The following is a 21210-nucleotide window of genomic DNA, read 5'->3' on the forward strand; positions in this document are numbered from 1 at the left end:
GCGGGGGCGGGGCGGGGGCGGGGCCTCGCCGGGAGCCTGCGCGGACCGGGTCCCCGCCTGGCGGCGCCGGGGGCTTGCAGGGCGGGGCGGGGCGCTGTGTCCCCGCGGAGGGTCCTGCGGGGCTGGCGGTCCCCGGGGCTGCCCTGCGCGCTGCCAGGCCACAGCAGGTGCGCTCCGCGGCATTCCCTAGGTGGAGAAGGCAGGCAGGCTGAGGTGAGCTGCTTGCACCACCACGCCATTTGGGATGCATTTAGGGGTATGCAGAGGTTTCTCCTCCGGACCTAGAGTTTTGTCCTTGATCAGACGCGAGGTGAGGAGCTCCGCTGGAGGGGGGAGGAGGGGGGGCAGAGCTCTGAGCCGCTGAAAGAACCTTCTCGTCCTGGCACTTTGAGTCCCTCACCTGGCCCCTGACCCCAAGGTCAGGGACTCCCCCTGGGCCAGATGGAAGAACGATGAAGAGTGAATTCAGTGATGATATTCAAGAAAAAAACACCTTCAAGTGCGTGAACACACTAGAAATTGCCTGTGAAAATCTTAGAAAAATGTGTAGGTGTGGGCAGGTTAGCACGTAAGTACAGTGAGTGACTCCTGCTCCGGGAGACTGCAGACCCCTGGTAAGCGGCGTTTAAAGGAAATGATTGCTAAAATCGTTAGTATTTGCCCAGCCATGCTACACATAGGATAACAACACCTCAACTTACGTAGAACTTAACTATGAAAAAAAAAAAAAAAAAAAAAAAAAGGAACTTAACTATGTGCCAGGCAGGCATTGCTTTAGGCTCATCATGTATATATTAATTATAAGCATACTAAATCGTTAAATCCTCACATCAGCTCTGTGTGTGTGTGGAGGGGATTCTTCATTATCCCAATTTTGCAGATAAGGAGGCCGAGGTATAGAGAGAAGTGGCTTGCGCTCACAATGACACAGATTCAACAATTACTTGTCACACTACTGAATGGGAGAGGACTGGAATATATACATTTACCCCCTGGACAGGATGTAGGATATAAGTGATATTTTGCCTGAAAAACACTAAGAAGCGACTCTATTTTTATTAGACAGGGGACAGACCAAAGCAAATGCTGAGAAAACGCTTCCAGGGGAAGGAACCACAGGGATGGCTGTGTGTCCTGGGTTCTTTTGGTTCTCAGCTCTTGTCCCAAGTTTCAACACTACTTTTCAACCCTATTGAAACTTGTAGGTGCCACTCAGTTCTTTCTCCCTTCCCAGTCTTCAAGAAGTACATCTTTAAGGAGTTTTGACATGTTGCTTGTTTTTCTCATATTCAGTGAGAAGATCTGGGGAACGTTTATTTAATCTTAGATTGTAACTTGGCTGCTGTGTTTTACATCTTTGAAAGTCAGGAAGAATCACACATGCAAAGAATCCAGCAGCTCTCAGTGATATTTCAATTTTTTTTTTTTTTTTTTTAATGATAGTCACAGAGAGAGAGAGAGAGAGAGGCAGAGACACAGGCAGAGGAAGAAGCAGGCTCCATGCACCGGGAGCCCGATGTGGGATTCGATCCCGGGTCTCCAGGATCGCGCCCTGGGCCAAAGGCAGGCGCCAAACCGCTGCGCCACCCAGGGATCCCTCTCAGTGATATTTCTATCAGAGGTTAGGCTTTGGAAGGACACAGCTGACTTCCAGTTGCCTACCATGTTGGATTCTGCTATGTGTCCTGGTCTCTTGAACAATGCGTGGAGAATCTACCATCCATTAGACTCCAGAGAGGTAGTCTCAATAGGGCTTGGAATTGAACAGACCTGGGAATCGAACAGAATCCTGAATTTGCCAACTCCTGCTATTAAACCTGGTCAGATTGCTTCATCACCATATTCTCATCTATAAAATGGTTGTAGTAACATCTATTTCACATGTTAGGAGAATGAAATGAAATTCTATTTATAAAGCATTTTTCACAATGCCTGATACATAGTAAGTACTCAGTAAATTATGGTGGTGATGATGATGGTGGTGGTGGTGATGATCTAGCTGAATGTTTTTGGGAGCTTATGAATATTTTCAGCTGGGAGTCTCAAGCCTTCTCAATTTCCCAAGCATTCTCCATTTGCTTCTTATCTTCCTTCACCAGGTCTATTTCCAACCTATGCTATCTCTGGCCCCTTGGTGGATGTTTCTGTTTAGGTGGCATGGTGTAGGGGTGTGTGTGGGATCCAGGAGCCCAAGGGCCAACACAGGTCTTCCAAGTTCCTCTAGCACATCTGCCTTTGGTTCATTGTCAGTCTGAAGTAACTTGAGATAAGATAAGATGATTTACACATTTCAAAATGCCCTTAAAATGTGAATTATCACTACTATCCTTCTCAAGACCATAGTTTTTATTTATTAGTTCTGTAAACAAGGGAACAAATATGATCATTTCGAGGCAACCAAGTTTTCACTTGGAACATACTACCCAATCTCCCTGGGTTATATTACTTAAAAACATTTACCAGTGAGTGTCTTTTTAAATTAATTATTCAACACACATTTATGGAATGTCTGCCATTCGGAGCACAGAGGGTGAGATGCAGACAGAAGCATTATGGAAAGTCACAGGGAAAAGGAGTCAGGAGAGGTCATAGATGCTGGAGTTGTTTTACAGAGGGATGCTACAATTAGGTCTTAACCTGCCTTTGTGGATCTTTTGTGATTCCCTTTTAAGTTCATTTCCCATCACACTGAATGTATTCAGTGTTCTGTAAACACAGCTTGCACATTCTTCCTTCCCTTTATTTCCTTCGGTGGACCTTTGTGCTTCTTCTTCCATATCTGTGTCTGCATTCTTTGAGTCCAAACATTACCACCACCTTTTCAATTAAGCCTTCTTTGATATCCTTGAATAGAGGTCACTGTTCATTATTTTGAACCCATGCAGCATCTAATCTTACCTGTCTTATGGTGCCACTACTTTTTTTTTTTTTTTGGCCTTCTGTTGGCATTATTTATATGTTTATTCGCTCTCCAGGCTTGTAAACATCATGAGGGAAGGATCTACCCACAATTGGCTTTGAATTCTGCACAATGACTAGTATATCACTTTGTATCAAGTAAGTACTGGTTTTTGGTAAATGAATAAATCAGTGAATGAATGATGTGGATCTGGAGACGAGCCTTGACAAGTGGAGATTTGGATAAAATGAGGAGAGAAGAAGAGAGTATTATGACAGGCATAGGGGTAAAAAGCAACAAGAGTCAGGCTGCAGTCTCGGTTCTCAGATTTGTTCCTGGAATCCAGGATCTGTAAGACAGGGAGAGGACAGCGATGGAGAAGGGGCTTCATGTAATCAATTCCCTCATTGATGAGAGCCTTGCACTGCTGGACACTTGCGTGGCCTCCCTTGCTCCTGGGGTGACTGCAGCCTGTCCAAGCTGAGGCCTCGGTGTTCTGGTGTTCTGTACCAGACTGTCGCTTGTGATTACTATGCTCTCTGTGTTCCCGGACAGAACAGATGTCTGTCTGCTTTTTTCTGTTTAATGATGATGGCAGGTTCCCAATGATCAAGATCCAATTTCAGATCTTCTGAAATGCCGTGGCTGAGAAATCCTGTTTAGCCCAGTTCTAAGACCCAGCCTCCTTCATAGGAATCTTTGCTTTGCAGATTCATAGAGATCGAGAGCACAGTGGGCAGGAGTGGTCTCGCTTAGCCTTGTCAGATGGAGCAGGGAATTGGAGGGCATTCCAGGCATGGTCCTATCTATGTATATTTGTTTTTCCACATTCTGTTTTCTCCAACAATAAGTAACACTAGGAATTTTGTGGATCTTGTAAACCAATTGGTACAAGAGAATATTTGATATTTGAAATAGTTTCTTAGTTAGGTTTATCTTTGGAGGTGGAAATATATTAGTTGCTACTCTAGTAATAGGGAAAAAATCAGTTAGATCCTTTCTTATAAGAGATTGATTTTAGGGGTAGAGAAAGGATACCATAGAGCTGGACTAGCAGTACATGTGTTCAGAGCCTGAAAAGCTGCCCCAAGATCTTAAGCAGTGTATTTCCATAGTGGTTTTTTTTTTCCTGTGTTCCTTCCCCAGAGCTTTATTGAGATATAATTGCCATGTGATATTGTGTAAGTTTGAGGTGTACAACACGTTGATTTATACAGTTACATCTTGTAAAATAATTACCACTAAAGCATTAACTAATACTTCCATCACTTCACATAATTACCATTTCTTTTTCTGGTGAGAACATTTAAGGTCAACTCTCTTAACAACTTTCAATATGTGTATAATATAATATAGTATTATTAATTATAAGTATCATGATATACATTAGATCCCAGAACTTACTCATCTTATCACTGGAAGTTTTTGACTTTTGACCAACATCTTCTCATTTCCCCCACTCCCCAGCCCCTTGTGCTAAGTTATACTGAGATTCACAGATACATAGATTCTATCCTCTATAAGTTTCTGATCTTATCTGGCCCTGGAAATAAATTCTGTACATAAATAATTGTGATACATGTATTCCAGGAGAAAAACATATAAGCTGCTGTGGGAGTTGAAAGAATTGAGAAATTGCTTCTGATTTGGGGATAAATGAAGTACATCTTAGAAGGCTTTGAAAGAAGTGTGTCCAGTGATCTGGATCTTGAAATACAAGTGAGTTTTTTAAACTTGTGACTCCAGGGAGGAAATTCAGAGATGGACTGGAAACATGCCCAGTGTGGACGGACCCCGGTAGCTCTAGAAACCAACACATTTTTACTTCTGGGTTATTGCTTTTTTCATTCTGTTTATTCCCTACCTCTCCAGTTAGATTCAAAGCTTCTAAAGTATTTCTAAAGTATTTCTTGGTACATGTTGGAACGTGATAAATCTTTGGTGATCATGATGGTAGCTGCCTTCTGAAATTTTATGTTCTTCATGAAAGTGGAGACAGGAGTGTCAAGATTTAATCTAGAGTCATAGCTAATGTTTGGATGGAAAATCTTTTGTAACCAGTTGGTAGAGCTGGGGGGGGGGGGGGGCAGAGAGAGAGAGAGAGAGAGATACACATATTAAACATAAGGATTAAAGGTTTTAAATATGGGAATTGATTTCAAATATGTTTTGTAGTCACTACAGAGAAATCATCACTCTGGCTTCAATGTCAAGGATGAGGTTATTATTTGAGACAGACACTAATAGATAGATAGACAAGTTAAGCATAGCAGAATGTGGATATGGATATGTAGAAGATGGTTTGTAAGTAGGACTCTACTTTGTAAGTAGATTGTTTCTTAAAAAGTGAAAACCTATTCAGGGGATCCCTGGGTGGCTCAGTGGTTTCAGCACCTGCCTTTGGCCCAGGGTGTGATCCTGGAGACCCGGGATCGAGTCCCACATCGGGCTCCCTGCATGGAGCCTGCTTTTCCCTCTGCCTGTGTCTCTGCCTCTCTCTCTGTGTGTCTCTCATGAATAAATAAAATCTTAAAAAAAAAGTAAAAACCTATTCAGTTACCTTCTTGGTAGGTCATGGCCAAGCAACTCACTGTTGCTTAGTGGATGGAAGAAGAGTATTGATTCTCTTTGTTCTAAACCCTTGTTAACCAGGCAAGCTTCTAATTTATTATGAAAGACAACCTGGGCCACATACACATTTTTCAGGCTCACTCTTACAGCCTTAGGCAGTTTCTAAAATCAGACTTAGGTGTTCAGATTTGAACCCTAAGAAAATCTGGCAGGACCTGAGCTTCCTTATAAGTAATTGGTTCATGTTAAAAGTTGTTGGTGATCCATAAAATTATGCCCAGTTGGCATCATGCCTGCTGGGAGGGATTTTATGTGACAGGACACAAAATTGGCTGACATGTAGGAATATTGTGATTTCAGGGGATCTAGGGAAGATCATTGCTCAAAAAAAGTCTTTCTCCAACTTCTAATTGCAGAAATATTCCAAAGTATCCTCCTTCTAGTGTGTAGCTTTTTTTCATGTTAAATTCTTCAAGAGAGGTTGATAATTCTTTGTATCTATTAGTCAAGAAAGGGCCTGCGAGTTTTAAAGTGAATGACCCCAAAGTCAGTAGGACCAGAGAAGACATTTTGGCTTAAAGGAAGACAACTCCTCCACCTTTTTTTGTGGCAGATCTAATACTATCAGTACCAATAAATAGCATGCTTACTACTTTACGGTATTAATGGTATAGCTCAAAATGCTTGATAATGTCCCTACCTCTTGGGGAGTAAGTAACTAAGGGTTTCCTCCATTCTAAGTTCTGTCTTACAGTATTAACCTGACAGTTTAATGAATGAATTCTTTGAGTTGTTGGAGGAGAAATGAAACATATGCTATCGCTTCTTTTTCTCAGCTTATCTGGGTTCCAGCTCTGCTGGCTGCATATACACACCTTTAAAAAGCCCATCTAACAAAATGGCAGGCCTTGTATGAGTAGCTTCTTTCAATTTTGGAGGAATCAGTGCCAAAGGATTCCTCTGCTTTTAATTACTTCTGTGGAGACAAGTCTTATGTATAAGCTGGGTGTTTTTCAGCAGGTGTCCAAATAGCTGGGTAGAAGACTTTGTCCTACAAAATACTCAGACAATGAACATCTAAAATCTATTTTATAATAAATAGCCACTTAATTAGGTTTTGGGAGAATAGTTAGGAAACAAGAATGTTAAGGTTTAATGGGGACATATTTTTTATATTTATAAATTTATTTTTTATTGGTGTTCAATTTGCCAACATATAGAATAACACCCAGTGCTCATCCCATCAAGTGCCCCCCTCAGTGCCCGTCACCCAGTCACCCCCACCCCCCTCCCACCTCCCCTTCCACCACCCCTAGTTCGTTTCCCAGAGTTAGGAGTCTCTCATGTTCTGTCTCCCTTTCTGATATTTCCCACTCATTTTTTCTCCTTTCCAATGGGGACACATTTTTAAAAGGAGGCAATCAGTGATGCCTAGAGAGATGTCTGCAAGATTTCATCACTAGTTAGAGACAAACCTTACCTAAGACCCACGATCCCTGATTCATAGGCTAGTTCTATTTCCACTGCTTCCTGGTGTGGTGTCTGATTCATTTGTGTCACACTGAGGAAGGAGGAGGTGTCATTAGTCATCTTTTCCCCAAGGTCCACTAAAACTTGATGTAATAAAAACAGTAGAGTTATGTGTCACTATTATGATGCCCATACAACAACCAAGACCATAATGGGGAAATGGAACTTAGGGGAAATATTTCCTCTATCTGGAAGCAGCATATTGGAAGAGCAGTTTGATTTGCACAAGTTAGAAACAGTGCTTTCACTTGGCTTGTCAGAAATAATGACTGTAGATACATAATGCAATCTAGGTTGGATCCTCCGGTTTCACAGGCCCAGAACTTGGAAACTGTATTTTGGAGTTAGAGAGAAAGATGATTGGATTTTTTTTTTTTAATGCTTTGAAATCCTATCAACCTAATTTACCTGGTCCTGAGGAGTTAGTTCAGCTGCTGTAACTACCATCCCACGTTTTGCCAGATGGCTCAGCATATGGCATAAGGGCCATATCCTTGGGTGTATATAAATACTCCTACAGTTGCTTAGTCAAATATGAGTCAAAGTAACATTGCTCTGTGCTGCCTAGAACTTTAGCGTAAGAGAGTGTGTTAGAGTGCTGTCCATTTCCCTTCCTAATTGGGGTATCCTTAAGTGCTGGCCTTGGGAAACCCATCTACACCCCAGATTTGTCCTCTTAGACCCAAGATTCCATGCTTTTTACCGTCTTCTCATTAAACCTCCTTTATTCTCTGTTCTAATTATTTCTTGCCTCACACTAATATTTTCCTTTCTAGGTGTTCTTCTTTTGTGTTTATTCTTCTTCTTACCTGTCATCCCTCTTCCTTCTGCCATCCTTATATTTGAGAGTTGCTTAACTCAATTCCATAGCATTTATTAAAACCAGTATCTAGAAAATATTTATGCATATTCTGTGGGAAGATATGAAAGGATTAAAGATGCAATCTCTAGCTCGTCTTGTAAGATCAGAGGTAAAGCAGACTGCATAGAATATCCACATCACGTTTCCAAGCAATGGATGACCCACAGTAGGGACAGGGCTGAGGCAGTAACAAATCCTAGCAAAGTGCCTTAAATTCTATAGACACCATGTATGCATGCTGGGTGAGAGAAAGGCCAAATTTAAAGTAAGGAGCCACAGTAAAATCTTGGTGCTCATTAGTGGTGAAGGTTAATCTGGGAAAATATTTTGCAACTTTTTGCAAGTTTCCATCCGGCTTTCTGCCCACATTCTGTTCCACCTACACCAAGATAATTACACAAACTTGCTTGCACGCCATCTTGGGCTCATCTCTCTATCACCCCCATCCCATTTGGTGAAATTATATCATTTTTCAAGACCCAATTGAAAGGTCACCTCATATGGGATACAATCTCTAAATTGCCCCAACTACCACACTTGTAAGGGTGTGTTGCTCTCCACATATCCCTCCATCTTGCCTCACTCTTGGGCTGAAGAGGCCAGATCAAGCTTTCAGAATCCTCCTCTAAAGAACATTGACTGCACTGAGCATGTACCATGTAGAATGCAAGCTGGGAAAATACAAAAAGATATAAATCATGACCTCGAACTCAGGGCTCATAGTCTAGTATGCAAACCCATACTTGTACATAAAACAATTCAGAGTGATAAGAATCATAATAGAATCAGGGTTTACACTTAATGACTGCTTTTAGTATTCCCAGCTGGAGCATCTTAGTTTGAGCTGAAAACAGTTAATAGGTTACTTGTGAAAAATGACTACAGATTAAATTTAAAAATCTTTAAAAATGAGAAGGGAGTATAGTTTGAAAGTACCCGGTAAGCTACTGACACCATAATGTGTTTCCTGTAAAATGACTACAGCCTTGCCCTGCGACCAGCTTCTTCTGGAGAGAGACAGAGGCTGTGGCTTGCTATGGGTGGGGAAGAAGGCTGAGGGAAGGGAGCAGGCTGCAGATTCTCATGCTTAGGAATCCCCATTTCATAGTGTTGGTTTTTAGGCTAGAAGGCTTGGTTGAAGAAGGGAAGGCCTAGGGAGGGAAGATGCACCCTGGCCTGGCCATGAACATCACTGCTAAAGACCCACCTTAAGTGCCAACCATGCTCAGTCAAGAACTTGACAATAGTGAAAGCCCCAATCAGGCAATTATGCAATGTCTAATGTTCCTATGCTATTTTGCTTGTATTAACTCTACAGTCCTGGAACAGGAAATGTGCTTGAAACATTGGAAGTAATTGAAGATAAATAATTTTGCATTAAATCTGTTCTCTGCCAAAGAGTAAGCTCAGGGCAATGGCCAAGCCAACCCTTAGAAGGGGAATAAAGGACAGCTGAGGGGATCCAATTTTAACCTTCAGAGCATTGCACTCCTCCTCTGAATAGAGCAAAGGAGACTTAGCAGGCAGGGGGGAGGGAAGGGCAGCCGAGTGGTCAGCCCCGGAGCTAGCCCAGAGCCCTGGGCTGCAGTGTTGGACTGGGAGCCAGTATACCCTCTGTAACAAGGAGTGAAGGCTTGTTTTGTAGACCAGTCAGGTGCTGACTGGTCTCTGACATCTGTATGGGAGTTTTTTCAGTCTTTGGAATACAAAGAGAGTTAAAGCTATCCAAATAGTAAGCAAGTAGTAAGTCATTCCCACTCCAACCTCAGAGCACCTAGGTCTGAAGATGATTCCTTTTATAGGTACTACCAGCTCTGGGCAACTCCTCTGTATGCTCCCTGCACACCCCTTTCCATGTGCTCTGAGTCTAGACCAGCAGCTGCTTTGTTACTGGATGTTGCACACAGCTTGACGTTTGGAACCCTGCTTGAGCCAGGTGAGAAGCAGGTATGCAAAGTATGCAGGTGGACATTCTAGCATTAGCTTGTCAGTTCCTCAAGGGTCAAGCCTGTGCTGTGCTCCTTTTTAAAGATGCAGCATTAGGATGATCTAGATTAGTGGAACTAATCAGAAACTTCTGTGTTGGCCTTTCTGGAATATTCCTGGGAGACTCCTGGTTAGCAGACAGTTCATCTAGAGGTCACTGGAAGGGACCATCAGGGTTCCTTTTACCTAATAGTCAGCCCTCCCTTCCTGCTCACTGCCTCCCATACTTGGTGGCTTTCTGTGTTTCCTCTGTTCTGACCCCCAGGGTCTGTGGCATCCTTTAAACAAGCAAATGGCCACCCGACTGCATATCTATGCTGGGCCATCCCTGGAAAGGGATGGGCAGCCTCAGCAATCAGTGCAGGTTATCCCCAGGGGAGCCCACCAGAATCCTGGTAGCCTGCCTGAGTGGAGGGAATATTCCAAAACCGCGCTCTTCCCTCTTCTAGAAAGAAACAGCATGGGCAGTTTTGCTGGGGAAATGCTCAGCTTTACAGCAGGGGCTTGGGTAAAGTTGTGGAGACACTGGATTGTTCTGGAATGTCTTTCCTTCCTCTTTGTTTCCTGTGACACTCAGTGACATTTCTTAAGCTCTTGTGTCAAGTGGTTTTGGTGAGAAAGACAGCTCAGCCCAGACTCTGCCCCCTGGAGCAGCCTGCATAGAGTATCATGGTAACATGGCTAGTGGAAGGAGTGTAGCTGAGATCTTGGGATTGGTGCTGCTCTATTAGCAACAGAAACAAAAACAGTCTGAGGTAGGAGAAGAGAATGGAAACAGAAAAGCTATTTCTTTTCATTTCACTTACAGATTCTGAGCAAAATTGCTAAAGCCCTCTCCAATTTGGAGGAATAACACTTTGGTTACGTGTTGGAATAGAGCCTCTTGATTAATAAATGTGATTGGGACATAAAAGCACAGAAAACTGTGGCATTATTTTTAATCTTCACAATAATCAGGCAGTAAAGCATCACTTCCTTGGGGCATTGAATGTGGAAACTGCAAGCTTACAATTAGAATGCCTTCTTATAGGTTCCTTGATGGTGCCCATGTGTGTGGAAGGATGTCAGAAAAGCTGGTCAGGCAGGGGAGAGATACCTGCAGTGACTCCAACCTTTGGTCTGGGCCTGGGCATTGTCTTAATGGTTTTCCAAAAGGGCAGTAACAGTTTGAGAAGCTCACTCTTCACAGAGCTTCTTTGAAACAGCCTCTTCCCTGTTATCAAAAACCAAAACCACCTCTGCTCAGTGTGAAGACTCATGCACATGCACACATTTGTATGCTTAAAGTGTTCTCTGCAGATATTCTGTGGTTATACTTTTGATGTTTATCCTACTATGTGATAATCAGAAACTAATAGCAAACTATTGAGTATTAATGAGGTATCAGATGCTGTAATTTATCTGCAGTATCCCATTAATCCTTTATGTCCTAGCTCAGTAGCAACTCTTAGTGTCCCTCCTTTACCAACAAGGACACAGAAGCTCAGAGACATTACATGATTGGCCTCAGTCCATGAAGCTAGTAAGGGACCAAGGGCAGATCTGAAGTCAGGTCTCTGTACTACTTCACCATATTCTGATGAAAGAGACATGTGAGGGCGTGAGGGGATAGACCTCCCAGGGACTTCACAGTCCCTTTGTGGTGACCCTCCTGGGCTGCCCATAGAGATGTTCATCTGGACGAGGGGCTATTGCTTCTTCCCTAGAGAGTTATAGTTCCTTGGCTATAGTAAAAGGGGATGAGGCTGCTGTATGTTCTGGTTTGTATTTGTGAGATCTTGTCTTTTACTGGTCACCCCCCTGCCCGCCTGTCTGACAGGGGTGAGGATGAGTGGAAAGAGTTTCTGTCACAAGTAAAAGCAAATCTGCTCATTTTCACTTACTCACCCACCCACTTACTTAGCTACTCATTAAATACATCTTTGAGCCCTTTTCTTCCTGCGTGACACACTGTGACAAAAGCCTGGGAATACTGTGGGAGAATTGGTCAGAATGGAGTGGACGTGCATTACTCATGTGACATATCTGAAGACTCCCTTCATGTGGTTTGAGGGAGACAATGCCAACCTCAAGAAAGAGATGAGGGGGCAGCCCAGGTGGCTCAGCAGTTTAACGCCACCTTTGGCCCAGGGCGTGATCCTGGAGACCCGGGATCGAGTCCCGTGTCAGGCCCCCTGCATGGAGCCTGCTTCTCTCTCTGCCTGTGTCTCTGCTTTTCTCTCTCCCTCTCCCTCCCTCTCTCTCTCTCTCTTTCTGTGTGTCTCTCATGAAAAATGAATAAAATCTTAAAAAAAAAGAGAGATGAGAGCATTAAACGAGAGACTATATGTGAAAGTACTTCATAAATTCTGAAGTGCTGAAGAGATAAAAACCACTGCTATCATTTATATCTTAATGGGTTACCAAGATGGGACTTTGTCTCAGCTTCCAGGATGCCTCCAAGAGTTAGTTAGCATCTGCTCTCCTTGCTGGTTGCTCACATTAGTGTTCCTGAAATTCAAACCCAAACCGTGTTTGAGTTCCTCCTGTGCCCAAATGCGTCATCTTGCTCAGTTCCTGAAAGTGCATTGAGTAAGGAGTCAGTGCCCAGGACCCACTTCAGCTCCTGCCTACTTTGCTCTGAAACAAAAACGGCAACATTTGCTGTATATTCTCTGCAGCTTGCTTTTTCCCTGTCCTCATGTATCCAGGACACCTTACCAAGGATAGCCCTTCCTTTGCCATTTTTAGACCACTTTATTCTTTTTAACAGTTACATAGTATTTAATTACATAATTCAGCATCCTATATTTACTCCGTTCCCTAATCACAGGCATGGGTATTCCTTCTAACTGTCCCCATTGCAAACAATGTCTTAGTGAAAATCTTTGTACACATGTCAGTGTGGATTTGTGTCAGTATTTCTGTAAGATGAAAGTCAGATCGTGAGTTGGAGGAAATTCATGTTTTATATTTTGTTAGATACTGTCAAATTGTCTTCCAAAAAGGTTGTACCAATTTATACTATTTCACACTGTATGTATGAGTACTCCACATTCCTGCCAACACAGGATATTATCAATCTGTAAAAACATTTGACAAACTTATGGGAAAAATTCATATTTCATATTTCATGTTCCTTTGTTAACGGAGTGTTTTTGGCTTTTATATGTCTTCTGTAAATTGCTGTTATATGCCTTTCACCTATTTCTCTCCAGGTTGTTGGTATTTTTCTTCATTAAGTTGTAGGAAGTCTTTATGTGTTTTGGATGTTAAGATTTGTTTGTTAGATATATTACAAGAGGTTGCCTTTCTGTATTGTTGAGTAAATCTCCTTTTACTCCTGTTAATGGGTTTTAATCTCCTCTTCCCTGAGAAATTCTTAGGATCATAAAATTCCATTCTTCTTTTGGCATGCCACACGCAGAATCTTGGCATTGAATTTTTGAGAGGTATCTCCCTATAGAATGATGCCAATAGGAATATTGGTAAAAGCATGAACTTTAGACACAGGTAGTCTGATACTGAGTGTTAATTCTATCATTTGCCAGCTGGGTGACTTTGGAAGAGTTGCTTTACCTCTCTGAGCTTTTGCTTCCTTACTGTAAGATGGGGTAGCTGCCATCTCTGAGTACCATAACTATCCCCAAAGCCTGGAGATGTTTAGAAGTCCCTCTTCTAGGAGGTTTGTGGCATATAAAGGGTTTGAGAACGACAGACCTCTTGGTAGTAAAATTATATAGACCAGGGAGATCTGGGAACCCTGAACAGGGCTTGTGTTGCTAATCTGGCAAATTAGATTTTTTTATGTTTTTTAATTGAGAACCAATTAACATAAAGGAAAACATATCGATTTTTGATGAATTTGGACAATTACATACACTTAAGTAGTTACCACCCTAAATAAGATATGTAAAACTTCCATCCTCTTCAGAAGGTTCTCTGTACCCTTTGTACTCTTGACAGCTTTCTGATTTTTATCACAATGTATTCATTTCCCTGTATTTGAATTTCATATATAAATGGGATCACATCGTATATATGCATTTGTGCCTGGCTCCTTTTACTCAACATAATTTGAGAATCTTTCATGCTATTTCATATATCAATACATCAGTCCTTTTAATCACAGAATGGCATTCCATTACAGTGATATACCACAATTTATTTATCTATTCTCCCGGTGATGGACATTTGGGTTGTTTCCAGCTTGGGCTACTATGAGTAAGAATGCCATAAACATTCCCAGACAGGTCTTTTGGTGGACATAAATTTTCATTTCTTTTGGATACCAGAGTTGACTGTTTGAACCAAGTGTGTTTAGTTCCATCGGAAACTTCCAAACAGGTTTTCTAAAGTGGTTGCACCAATTTTTGCAATGCCACCAGCAACATGAGAGCATCCCACTTGGTTTTTTGAGCTGTTTGGACTTTAGCCCTTCTAGTGGGTATGAAGTTGTATCTCATTGTGGTTTGGCAAGTTGGAATTAATGTCTTAATTTTCAGTGGTGAGCTCTCTCTCCATACCCGTGTACCTTTCTCTTTTTCCATGTGTGTCGGCTCTCCAGTGAGATTTGAAATTTCATGAGGGCGGAGGCTCTGTCTAGTGTACCTCCCTTAAATTCTGGACTACACCAGACACAAGGCAGGGAACAGAGTGGCTACTTCATTTCTTGTTGGTGGATTTCTTGCTACTAAGAAACATGTGCAGACTGTTTTGTAAGGAGGACAGATGAGAAGGGCTGCCTCCACCAGATGCTTTCCAAATGCTTGCAACTTGTGTTGGTTTCCTTGGAGGCAGTTCTCAGATATCTTAGGAGAGACTGGCCCTGATTTCTCTCTCCCCCCTCCTCCCCTCCTCATTCTCTCTGACAATGAGGTAATCAGTTAGGGCTTCTTAGCAGCTGCTGGATGTAGGTGGCACTTTCATGTGTGGAGGGCTGTTCAGCAATAGCAAGTTCAAGAAGGCAGAGAAACAGGTGAGTTGGGATCTTTTATTGGTCAGCTTCCCTTTTCTACCTCAAATGGCCTCCTCCCTGCTTTTTAACCCTGATTGATGCTACTTAGTGTCATGAAAATGGCTCTTTTTTTAATTTTTAGAGTTTTTTGTCCTTTGACCTGAATATATTCCCATAAAAAATGAAATAGATAAATGAAGTTGTCTACAATGTGAATTTTTACTTCTAAGAATTTGAAGGAAGATAGTATACTGATAACCTAAAAATTTTCTGAAGATTATCACAGATAGCATGAATTTTTTTTTCTTTTTTTTTTTTTTGCTGTCTAAATGTTGTATCAGAGAATCCTCTGAAGCTCTTTTCTTTGTTAGAAATCAGACTTTTTTTCGTCCATGAGAGTAGTGAGGGGCCTGGTATAGTGTAGAGCATCTCAGTTGGAATGCTAGAGTAGTCTTTGGCAAGATTGCTTCCCAGAATAAACCTAATCCACTTTGCAATGAGTGAATGAGACTTAATTAGGCAAAGGGACAAGAGGATCACTATTTTAGCCAGAGGGAACACCAGGTATGAAAGTTGAGAGGTGGGAGAGAGGGATGGCTCCAGGACCAGAGGTTGATTATTGCCAGAGCATGGGAATGGGAGGATTGTGGTGCAGACCACAGTGAAGGATAGGGCTGGGGCTGAAGGGAGAGGCTAAGGCATGTGGGGCCTTCTAAGTCATGTGAGGGAGTGTGTCCTGCATCTTAAGAGCAATATGAGCCTATTGTGTGGTTTTAAACAGAGGAACGCTATAATCAGACTTGTTCTCTAGCAAAATCTCTTTGGATTGCTGTGTGGAAGTTGAGAAAGGGTGAGGTGTGATGTGGGAAGGCTACCTGCAGAGACTGGGGTGAGAGGGGTGTGAGGGCTGGGAGGAAGCAATGGCTTTGAGAAATGATTCAGTACTTCGGGTTCTCCTGGTTTCCTCAGCAGTAATGTGTTGGCTGGACGACTCAGGAGGATGTAGAAATATTGGAAATCCAAATGACCTCTTTCAGCCCCCTGTGGTGCTATTTCTGAGCTTAGAATCAGTAACTGAAAGCTGAGTGAGACTTGATAAAATCACCAAGATGAATTCCAGGGTGAATCTGACTGTGTGCGATTTTCTGAGTATGCAGGCAGCATGCTAATTGCCATGCCCCTGCTTTTCTGAGCCGCATGATGCTAAAGACCAAAAGAATTTATCCTGGTGAGAAAAATGTGCCAGTGTTTCAAAACAATCAGTTTTCTCATAAGTCTGTTGCATCCAAGATCATCCTGCTCTGTGTAGAGGGAGCCAAACCCGCTCCAGAGAGCCAGTGGTGGCCTTCCTGGTCCATAGCACAGCTGCTGCTACTGGGCGCCGTGGGTGTCCGGTGATCACAATGCTTCCTGCTTTTTTGCTTTACCAATCATCAGATTGTCCATTAAAATATCCCTCTCCTCTCGCCATAGCTGTTATGTCATGCTCTCCTTCATGGTTTTTGAAGTTGAGAGCCAGGTGCCCAGTTCAAGTCAGCAGGCTCATTGCACAGGAACTGATGAAACTGACCAGCCACCTGCAGGAGCTTCCCTGAAAAACTGGCTTCCTGTGGAAGGAAGGACAAAAGATGATAACTTTTCCATCTGTAGTTTAGTCAAGGAAGTCAGTAGCCTGCATTGGTATGTGCCCTGTGGAGGAGAACTGAGAGTTCCTTAAAATCACCGGAGCAGATTGTCAGCCGGAGCTGCTGGCCACGACCTCTGCCTCTTTCCAGTGGCCACAGGTGGATAGGGTTGTGGTGGAGGTTTGGTGTCTGCTCCCCCATGAGGAGGAGGGGCTGGTGTTTGCTTCTCCATGCAGAGGAGGGCTTCCCCCACACACACACCAGCCCTGGGCCTGGCCATGAACATCACTGCCGTCTTTGTGACCGTCGCCCATTCCCGAGGTGCCTCTGGGGCAGGCTGCCCCTCTAGCTCCAGAGCCATTTCCAGGGAGGCTGGCCTTGCCCTCCTGCAGCTCTTCCATTGCTGGCTCACTCCGTTTTTGTCCCACTTGACTATATTGACTTTCTGGGCACAGAACTTTACTCTCATTTGGAAAATGCTTCCCTCTTCTCTTCTCTTCTCTTCTCTTCTCTTCTCTTCTCTTCTCTTCTCTTCTCTCTCTCTCTCTCTCTCTCTCTCTCACACACACACACATTTGCTCACCTCTGGGACTTTGGTTCCCATCTGCTGTTGTACCCGCAGCTGCTGAATTTCATTCTCTGCTGGGTTTCTCCCTAACCGGCACTAGAACTTTGACTCTTCCAGTCTGCCCTTTACTGTGTGTGTGTCTGAAACGTGAAACATAAAGACAGAATCAGAAGGAAAGCAACTGGACTGTGTAATACAGATGTTCGCTGGAGTCACCCTGGCTTCTGAAGGGCAACTGGAACTCACTTGAACCTTTATTCCTGCAGCAATGGCATGCTTCCAGTCTCTTGGGGGGCACTGGGATGGATGCTGTGAAGTGGGCTATTTTCTTCCATTAGCTCTGCTTATCTGTTCCTTCCAATCATCCAGTTTCCTGGGGTTGTCTCGGCCTTGGTACCCTATGTGTGCTCTCTCTCCTGATAGTATTCCATGTGGGATACCTCCCTGCAGCTCCCAAGAATGCTATCCACAAGGGCTTGCAACAGAGCCTGACTTTAATGGAAGCTTCAGAGTTATTGAGGGAATTTATATTACAACACTGCAAAGCACTGAAATCAAGGGAGCATATTCTGCTGGATTTTAAAAGTCTGTAGGGGAAATGGTTCCTTGGCGGTTCATTCTCATTGGCCTCTCCTCCCCAGACTCCTCTACTTAACAGTGTTAGTTGCTTGAGCCAGCCACTAGCTCCAGTGAACAGAGAGCTGATTCAGTTGGTATTTGTTTTTCTGCCTTTGGGGGCTTGCCTTTCCTATTTAGAGAATCCAATCAGAGTCTTCTGTTTGCTGGAGCCTGCCAGGGCTGGCTAGAAAGAGCTGTTTGTGAAATGTTCAGGGCTTTGGGGCCTATCGGCCACAGTAGGAATGTTTACATCACAGAAATTGGCAGATGTCATGAATCAGGTCCTGATGTTGTCTGGTTTGTTTTTGTGTTTTTCCAGAGAGCTATTTTAGTGGCAGACGACCACTTCAGAAAGCTTATCTCATGGAGAAACTTCCTTTCATTCTCTTCCCACACGGAAATGGCCATTGTAAGTTGTCGTATCTTTCTCTTCATCACACAGGCTGGAGTAAAACATGTTTGTGTTTGAATTTGCTGCCAGGCTTAGCTAGGATCTGCAGAGAATGTGCTGGGAGTTTAGATCTGGATGTGTCTGGGCTGTTGTTGCTGTGAGGAGAGACCAGGTCTGCTTTCCCCAGTTAGGTGTAGGTGTCCTGTGAGGAGGTAATGGAGTGTGTAGTGCTAGCAGGGACAGGCTCTGTAAGAAGACATTTGTGAAGCACACAGATATAGCCACATCCTGTTTCTGTGGGAGAATAAAGGTAAAGACCAGACAGGAAGGGACCAGTAGAATGAGCGTTGGATGCCAGGCTGAGGAACTTTATCCTCGTTACCTGAGTCAGTGAAAAACAGGGATGAGATTGGCCAAAATGGAATTTACCAAGATTTTTCTTGTGAATTGGTCCAGGATAAATTGGGGTGGGAGGTCTGCTGGAATGAAGGAGGTTATGTGGACAGCTGCAACTCTCTACCATGCCCCCCACTACCTACCATCTTAGACTGTTCTCTCTAGATGCTCTTCTACCACAGATGAGACTAACAGAGCTCATGTTTTATTTTTGCTGGACCCATACTAAATAATTCATTAGTGTTTCCAAATGAGATTTATTTGTTTCATTTCTTTATGATAAATCGTTGAGGAGAAAATTGCTTTAATAGAAAACCCAGTTAAAACCCACTGCCAGTAGCTGCAGGGTCCCTTCAATGGAATATTAGCATTGTTGGCCTTTGACTCTCACCTAATGGATATTAACCACTGGCCCATGGACTCCAGCATTTGTGAAAAGTTAGTCTGGGACTGGAATGAGGTTCTGTGACAGGATGTTGCATCATGGGAAACGACACTGACCTGGGATGTTGAGACTAGTCTTCTGGTCCCTGGACTGGAGCATCCTCCTCTGAATAGTGAAAGGGTTAGCCTAGTGTAAATTGGTGCAGCATCCTTGGGGGAGGGGGCAGTTTGATCAAATCAGTTGAAGTTGAATCTGTGTATACATTATGCAAAAATTCAAATTCCTGATATCTATCCAGAGAAAGACTTATGCACATATGTATATAAGGATGGCAAGGAGACATCCTATTTCTTTATTTTTTTTTAAGATTTATTTTATTATTTATTTTGAGAGAGACAGAAACAAAGAGAATGTGAGTAGAGGAAGAGCCCAGGGAGAGAATCTTCAAATAGACTTCCCACTGAATACAGGGCTCAGTCCCAGGACCCTGAGATCATGACCTGAGCTGAAACCAAGAGTTGGACACTTAACTGACTGAGCCATCAGGTGCCCCAAGACATACCATTTCCAAGCACCCTTCACACTCATGCTAAGAGAAGACAGCAAACTGTAGATAGTGCGCCAGGCAGACTCATGACTTACTATCTCTTGAACTCAAGCTTTTTCATCTGTAAAATGGAAATAATAATACATGGAGGGTTGTTTTGAGCTTCAGATGAAATAATGCCCATAAAGCACTTTGCACAGTGTCTGACCCCATACATTTTCAATGAACACTGTTTTTTGAAAACGTAGTTTTCATTTTAAATTAAATTTTAATTATATAAAAATATATTATCCCTGCAAAAATATTGTAATATTACAGAGAGGTCAAGGTGCCCTTGAAGGTATTCATCCTGCTTAATTTCATTCTTAGTCCCTTATTTCTCTATTGGGAGGTGATTACTCCTGCTGCTTGCGTCTGTGTGTGTGCATGTGTTTGTGTCTTTCCTGGTGTTTTGCTAGGCATTGATACATATACATATACTTTTTTTTTCTCTAGAAAACATATACAGTATTATTCTGCATCTCTCCCCCCCCACTCAATATGTTTTCAAGATTTATCCAAATTAATAATAGGTTTGAATAACCTCATTAGTTTTAACTGGCAGAGTCCCATATTATGTGTGTCTCGTATTATTAAAAACCATTTCCCTATTGATGGATATTTGGGTTATTTCTGGATTTTTACTAGCACAAGCAGTGTTGTAACAAACACCTTTCTAGCTCACTTGTGCAAGTATTACAGAAGGGAAGCTATCAGGAATGAGATGTGTAGGATCGTGAAATACATAGACTTTTAGCTTCAGCTGGTTCTGTGCAATGATCAGCAAAGTGGCTATGCTGGTTTAAATAATAACCACAGCACACAAGACGGATCTTTTCCTTAGTTTCTTGTTAAACTTGTCATCACTTTAAAAATTTTTGATAATCTTGTGTGTGAAAAAGAAAAGGTATATCATTTACAGGTTTAATGCACTAATTACCAGCAGGTATGAGTATCTTTTCATATGTTTATTGACCATTTATATTTCCTTTTTTGTTAGTTGCCTGGTATTATATGTTGTCCATTTTTCTACTGGCTTGTTTGACTTTTTCTTATTGGTAGGGAAAACTAATCCATTGTTCTGAGTGTTGCAAATATTTTATCCCAATTTCTGCTTATGTTTTGATTTGTTTATGGTGTCTTTTGATAAAGATAAGTGTTAAATTTTGATGTAGCTAAATGTGTCGTTGTTTTCATCATTTTTGCTTTTTTAAGCATCTTTTTTAAGTAGAACTTTCACTGCCATCAAAGTCACAGAGATATTCTCTACTATTTTTTTAGTACTTTTATAGATACATATTTTATATTTCTGTCTTTAATCCATGTGGAATCTCCATATGAATAAATTTTATTTTGTTTCAAAAGGAAGTCTGTTATTCTCAGTATCACTTGTTCACTAATCTACTCTTTCTTCATAGACTTAAAGTGTTACTTTTGTGAAATATTAAATTCCTACCTATACACAAATGTTTTAATTTTTGACTTTTTTCAAATAATCTATTCACTTTTACACTGCTACCATGTAATTACTATAATTTTTAAGTTTATTTATTTATTTATTCATGAGAGACACAGAGAGAGGGGGAGCAAGAGCGAGACCGAGAGCGAGAGCAAGAGAGAGAGAGAGGCAGAGGGAGAAGCAGGCTCCATGCAGGGAGCCTGTGGGACTCAATCCTAGGTCTCCAGGATCAGGCCCTGGGCTGAAGGTGGTGCTAAACCACTGAGCCACCCGGGCTGCCCTATAATTTTTAATATGTCCTGACACTGCAAGCCTGGACCCAATTCTGCTCTTTTATAAAATTATCTTGGCCATTCTGGCCCATTTTTTCTTCCAAATGAATTCTAGAATCAAGTTGA

The 21210-nt window shown here is 42.4% G+C and overlaps 1 long non-coding RNA gene across 10 annotated transcripts in view; it reads left to right on the forward strand.

Annotated features, from left to right (window-relative positions):
- The first annotated feature begins 55 nt into the window (after positions 1–55).
- Positions 56–21210, forward strand: part of LOC140626027 (uncharacterized) — a 52100-nt gene continuing 30945 nt past the window's right edge. For 5 of the 10 annotated variants that reach the window (XR_012025273.1, XR_012025268.1, XR_012025271.1 and 2 more), the window contains exons 1-2: positions 56–213; positions 17915–18004. This is a non-coding gene — a long non-coding RNA (uncharacterized lncRNA). Of the gene's footprint in view, positions 311–14748; positions 14806–17914; positions 18005–21210 lie in introns of those variants that run through there. The other 5 variants (XR_012025269.1, XR_012025275.1, XR_012025270.1 and 2 more) reach the window with 5 other exon arrangements.

Source organism: Canis lupus, chromosome 37 (genome assembly GCF_048164855.1).
Source record: "Canis lupus baileyi chromosome 37, mCanLup2.hap1, whole genome shotgun sequence".
In the NCBI taxonomy this organism is placed as follows: domain Eukaryota; kingdom Metazoa; phylum Chordata; class Mammalia; order Carnivora; family Canidae; genus Canis; species Canis lupus.